Here is a 6,172-nt window from a genome sequence, read left to right as displayed (position 1 = left end):
AAATAAATAAAGGCATAAATAAATAAAGGCAATGGGAGGAGCCGGAGGAATATAACAAATAACACAATAAGGATATAATTAGCAAAACCCAAAATTTAAACTCCACAGGACAAATGATCCAGTTTTTTCAGCAAATAAATTAGAAGGTTAAGAAAATGGACCTTCTTTATATTAAAAAAATTAAATATTTTAGAGACAGTTAAAGAAAAATTAAAACAGAGAAATTAAAGTTAAAATCAAAATGACATACCACTACATGCCCACCAGAATAACAAAATGAAAAAGGTGGAATATACCAAGTATTGTCGAAAATTTGGAAAAAGTGGAACTCTCACATACTGCTGGTAGGAACATAGACTGGAACAACCACTTGAAAAACTGCTTGGCACTGTCTGATGTACTCAACATATGCATACTCTATGACTAGAAGTGCCACTCTTTGGTATATGTCCAAGAGAAATGAAAATATATATCCATCAAAAAATATGCAGAAGAACATTCATAGTACCATTACTCAAAATAAGTCAAAAATATAAAAATATGTAAATTCCCAAAACAGATACATATATTGTAAAATACCCACATAATGTACTACTTGCTATACAACCAATGAAAATTAACAATCTAAAACTATGGATAATGATAATGTAAATATACTTTATGTTGACTGAAAGAAGCCAGACACAGAAAAGTACATGCTGCATGCATGATTCCAGGAATTTTTCTTCTAACCTCCCAATAGAGATTAGGGAAGGAGAGGATAATCAATACTCTATTTCTTTTTATTTGAAGAGACTCAGTGTCTTTGTATATTATTTGCAGGTTAACTTTAAAGAGAACATATCCTGTGAGCTCTTAAAGTGATTCACTACATATAAGAACAAGGCTAGTGCTATATTTGATGTACAGAAAACTGAGTACCAGTCAAGAGACATACTTGGATCCATAGGCGAACCTAACCCACTAACTCTAGGTGACCCTGGGTAAAATACCACACCTCCTCTGGCCTCACCTATCAAGAGTGGTCACATCAGCCCTGCCTCCCATCCAACAAAGCCTAGAACACAGAGCAATGTGATTCCCATCTGAAAAGCACTTTGGGTTCATAAGAGGAAAAAAATATACCATGAAAGTCCAAGGAATTATTTTAACAGAATTTGTCTAATTCATAGTAATTTTCATGATTATTCTCTTTTTTATAATTATCACCCTTGACGAAGATTCTCTCCTGGACAAAACTCTAGGCATACTCCTCTTAGCACTCTTCTTGACTACACCTCAACCCTGGACAATTAAGTCTTGATCTAAACACTACCATAGTTTCTTTTTTTTTTTTTTTTAATTTTTTAACGTTTATTTATTTTTGAGACAGAGAGAGAGAGAGAGCATGAACAGGGGAGGGTCAGAGAAAGAGGGAGACACAGAATCTGAAACAGGCTCCAGGCTCTGAGAAGTCAGCACAGAGCCCGACGCGGGGCTTGAACTCACGGACCGCGAGATCATGACCTGAGCCGAAGTCGGACGCTTAACCGACTGAGCCACCCAGGCGCCCCAAAACACCACCATAGTTTCTAACAGCTGAAGGCTGCATCTCTAAGACGAGCCTAAACCTCCTTAAAGTGATCGCCTGAGAAAACTCAAGGCTTCCAGAACAATTTACTGTTTGTTCCAGCTAGCACCTGAAGATAGGGCCCCTGCCTCCAGCCTCTGTGGGAGAATAGAAATCTAACTTGAATAAAGGCCAGTTAACAAACTCAGATGAGTTTCACCTGGATGAAACCCACTTCATTATTTTTGTAATTTTTCACTTCCTTGAATCTACTTAACTCCTACTCACTCCTCTCCCTATTCCCTCATGTTCCCTTTAAACTTCTCAGTCACCTCTAGACAAATTGAAGTTGAGATGAGTTCATACTGGACTCTTCCCTGTCGCAAAAGTATATTGCTGATTAAAATCTGTCCTTACCACTTTAACCAGGGTCTAGCTTTGTTCATCATTGACACATTTTTTTGTCTATAATTACTACTTTTTCGTTTTTCTTAAATAAATACCATTTGGTACACTGCAAACGCCTACTGAAACATAGTTTCCACCCAAAGAGATACAGATCGTCCTGACCTAACATCACCCATAGTAGGCTGACATAGTGCAACAAATGTCTTTTTCTTCCTACCTAAGGTTACTGGTTAGGAATGTGGCTTCTGGAGACAGACCAGGTCCAAATCCTAGTTCTGTATGAGTCTGAATTCTTTTGCTTCACCTTACAGTCACTCGATTGCCTCATGTAGAAAATTGGGGTTGTGTGTTACTATAGAAGACACAGCAGTTTTAAATAAACATTGCTTTGAATTTTGGTCTTTACAAGAGTAAATAGTCCACAATCCTATTATTTAAAAAATTCTGCAAAGACTTTGGGATACCTAGCTCTCTGTGATTTTAGGAGATTAAAAAACCTGTGCCTCAGTTTCCTCTTCTATAAAATGGAAAATAAAATCACCCTTATGTCATGGGTTATTGTTTTGAGAATTGAGTTAATACACTATTAGAACACTGCTGGGTGCATAGTAACATCTCAAAAATGCTAGCTACTTTAAATAAATACTTACAATATGATATTTATATAGTTTTATAGTCTGCATGTGTGTTTAATAAAGTGTAATAGTTTTACAACTAAATCCTATTCATTAAATGATCCATTTTGTAAATCGCTTTTACCATAACCACTTCTGCTTACCTAATTATCATGAGAATGTCTCAAAAGTGCATGGAACAACCGATCTCAGGAAACAGCACCACCGTGTCTGCACTTGGCTGAACAAAAGCCAAGTGCTCATCCTTCATTCAGACTTATCCTCATGTACCCCCACCCACAGCCACCTCAGGCCCCACCTGTCCTATCACCAACACATCCTGTCCAAGGCTATCCCTTGTCATTTGCACACTGTGGCAGTACTGGGTCAATCCACCCTCATCCCTCCCCTGGACTTCTGCAAGACTACATTTGGAGAAATCTTGACCTAAGCATCTGATGTTTGTGTACCATTAATTTTATGTCTCCCATTCAGAGTTCAATGATATCTGTGATGTCTCTGTTAATGTGATTACTCAAAAGCACACTGGTCCTTCCTTCACACATATGACCACAGATTGCTTTCCCACATGGGATCACACTTAAATTTCATAATACTCCCAGGTGGTTGGGAGAATTGGGTACTGTTATCCTGTTGTATAGACAAGGCTGGTGGAAGCATAGTGACTTACCTAAAGTGTCCCAATGATGGGACCCTGATCTCTTCATTCTTGCTCTAGGAACCAGTCTAGCACACTCTACATCACACTTTGTTCTTCTCTATCGGTTCCTGTTTTCAGGGCTCAGAATTCACATGCCTGTCTGTTGTTCCACTAGAAAGGAAGAGTCAGGGGTTCAGACATCACATGGAATAGAACAGAAAGTGAAAGGAAGGGAAAACACATGAAACACAACAGCAGTGGGTGAGCATGTGCTTGCCTGTCCCCACCCAGTTCACAGGAAGCTGTGCAATGACGCTGTGCCTCTTCCCTACCTCCATCCCACAGCCTCCTCACGCACACAGCAGTGACACTGAAGCTCTCACATCATGTGAATGGGGGCTCATCCCTGCTTGCTGTTCCACGTCCAAATATTCTCTCTGGTAGTCCTGCTATCATGTTCATGTCAGAGGTAACATATTGACAGAGTGAAGAAGGCAAAATTGGAATGGAGAATTAGCACCCACTGAGAGCCTACTAGATGCCACACACCGTAGGTTGTTATTTTCAGATTTTTTCTCTTCAATTCCTCAAAATGATGATCTGAGGTGATTTCCTTTCTATAGATTAGAAGATAGCCTCAGGAGACAAAGTAAATATTGAAAGAATTCTAAGCAGTTGTCAAATAGACATAGAAGTCAACTTGAAGGGGCTCCCATTGGCCAATTCTGAGACATTTAAGCATAAAAATAAATAATTGTAGCATCAAATGGTAACTCTTTCTGCAAAATAGAAATCTATTACTCATACTGATATGAATTTTAAAAACATATAAAACAGGGAGAAGAGAAATCTCTACCTTCAGTCAAATTTCAATGAATAACACAGGAAGGAATGAGGAAATCAGAAAAGCAACACTTGACAACCATGTTACTAATAAGCAATTTGGGCTAGAATTATAAAACAATGCTCAATCTGCACCAAATCCCACAGCAGTCACAGAGTCACCATGGTAACCATGCTGGCCAACTAAAGCTGGAGAAAAAACAAACACTGTGACTTACTTCCTATTATATGCTAGGAAGTGAACAGGACTGACACAACCACAGTAAAGTAATTAACCTGAAATATTCTTCACAATAAAGATTCCTGGCAGCTTCAGCAACATACACATACATACAAACATACATACTCATATATGTACATGCTCTCTCCTTCCCCTGTCTCACCATTCAAGTACCCAGAATTCATCAATTCAAGGGACAAAAAGAAAAACCCCACAATTTAACTGGTTCAATTCTAACCACACATAACTACTTCATTTTAGTGACTGATTTTTCTGGCTATGACCTGTAGAATTGTCTCTGTGACATTTTTCTCCCTAGTTTCAGTACATTGCCAATGATGTCAAAAAGCTGATATAGAAACAGTCAAATGCATGTTATCCATCAGGTAACTTTTTCATCCTAGAGTGGTCTGTGCTTTCAACCAAAAAGATCCTGCAACAGTTATTATTAAATATTTGGCTGCTGACAGCTTAGTGAAAATAAAATAATTGGGAATTATATTTATAAAACAATGTATTTTACAATAACATCAAAAAGTATGAAATAGTTATGGATCATCTGTCCACATATGTGCAAAGCTTGTTCACTGAACACTACACAATATTGCTTAGAAAAATTAAAGACCTAAATGAATGGAGAGACAACTATCTTCACAGCTTGGAAGATTCAGTATTATTTCAATGTTACTTCTCCTTAAATACATCCATATATTCAATGCAATCCAAATAAAAATACTAGAAAATATTTTTAAAGAAATTGGCAGGCCAATTCTGAAGTTTATATGGAAATTCAGAGGATCTAGACCATGAAAAACAACTTTGAAAAAGAATCAAGTTGGAGGATGAACACTCTCAGATTTTAAGACTCATTTAAAACATATAGTAATCAAGCAGTATGGTATTAGAATCAAGGTAGACAAGTAGATTGAAGAAAAAGATTAAAGAGTCCAGAAACAGACCCACACATATATGGACAACTGATTTTTGAAAAGTGGGCAAAAGGAATTTAGTGGAGAAATGGGAGTCTTATCAACAAATGGTACTAGGACAAGTGCATATCATATACACAAATATAAATTGTTACCCATGTATCACGCTATATACAAAAGTCCACTCAAAATGGATCACAGACTTAAGTATATAACCTAAAGCTATCAATCTTTTAGAAGAAACATAGGAAAAAGTCCTTGTGACCTTGGATTAGTTGAAGATTTCATACAGGAGATACCAAAACTATAATCTATAAGTGAACTAATATATAAATTGGACTTCCTCCAAGTAAAAAACTGCTCTTCCTAAGACACTGTTAAAATAATTAAAAAACAAGGCACTGATTGGCAGAATATACATGCAAATTACATATCTGACAAAGGACCTGTATCTAGAATATAGAAAATCTATAAAGTCAATTAGAAAAAAAATGACACTACAATAAAAAAAATGGAGGACAATTTTGAATAGACACTTCATCAAAGATGTAGAAGTGGCAAAAAAAACACATGAAAATATGCTTAACTTCATTAGGGAATTGTAAATTAAAACTATAATTTCATACCACTACATCCCCATGAGAATGGTTATAATTAAAAAGATTGACCATACCATTCATTAGCAGGGTTGTAGAGGACACTCCCATACACTGCTGGTGACAAGGGAAAAATGGTACAACCAGTTTGGTAGTTTCTTAACAATGTTAGTCTTATATCTACTATATGATCCAGCCATTGCACTCTTAAGTATTTACTCTGGGGGAAATACTAGAGAAAGAAAGCATATATCCATGCGAAAAGTTATACACAAATGGTCATTGGAGGTTTAATTTAAAAAAAAAAAAACAAATTTCAAACAAATTGTAACATATCCATATACTGGGATGC

The sequence above is a fragment of the Panthera uncia genome, chromosome X, assembly GCF_023721935.1.
Source record: "Panthera uncia isolate 11264 chromosome X, Puncia_PCG_1.0, whole genome shotgun sequence".
Lineage (NCBI taxonomy): Eukaryota > Metazoa > Chordata > Mammalia > Carnivora > Felidae > Panthera > Panthera uncia.
The sequence above is the reverse complement of the archived record's forward strand: the minus strand, read 5'-3'. Positions refer to the sequence as shown.